This window comes from Sinocyclocheilus anshuiensis, unplaced genomic scaffold, assembly GCF_001515605.1.
Source record: "Sinocyclocheilus anshuiensis isolate Anshui unplaced genomic scaffold, SAMN03320099.WGS_v1.1 scaffold858, whole genome shotgun sequence".
Classification (NCBI taxonomy): Eukaryota; Metazoa; Chordata; class Actinopteri; order Cypriniformes; family Cyprinidae; genus Sinocyclocheilus; species Sinocyclocheilus anshuiensis.
In genome coordinates, this window is record NW_015539866.1 from 16,667 (window position 1) to 17,384 (window position 718).

Sequence of the window (718 nt, forward strand, 5' to 3'; positions counted from 1 at the left end):
GGGAAATTCTGTGCTCTTGAGATTGAAGAGGTCGAAGAACTCGGACCTGGCAAGCGAACGATTACTTTGATCGTCAAGTATAGCATAGACATTCAGTGATTTGTCTGGCTCTGCCTTGGGGTGAACTTTGATGAGACAAATTTTCGAACAAGATCGTGAACTATTAGTACCTCCACAGACCTCTGTGCATTTAGAGTTAATGGAAGGGTTTGAACTTTCTTTCTCCCCACCATGCTCTGCGTTGGGTACTTTTAGCATCCAAGGAGGTTGTCCAGGATGAAGGGCTGTGACATGTTTATTGCTCCCACACTCTGTGCACTGTATGCTAACATCACAGTCTTTAGCCACATGGTCGTTTGAAGAACAACATCTGAAACAGATATTATGCTCCTTCAAAAATGCTTTCCGTTCCTCAGTACTCTTAGCTCTGAAGGCTCTGCATCGTTTGAGGGGATGGGGTTTTTTATGAATGGGGCATTGTCTGTTGATATCTGGTTTACTATTTGGCGAATCTGTAAAGCTGGTTGTTTGAGCAATCTCAGTTTTGTGAGTAGAGATGAAGCTTTTCAGTGGTCCGCCTCTTTTCACTGAAATTTCTGGCTTTACAGGGGCAGTCGAAGATAAGTGGAACGTAAAACTTGGGTCGTTGCGCATGTAGGCTTCCCTGCATACAAATTCTGTGAAAAATGTGAATGGAGGAAATGGTACCTGGAACTGA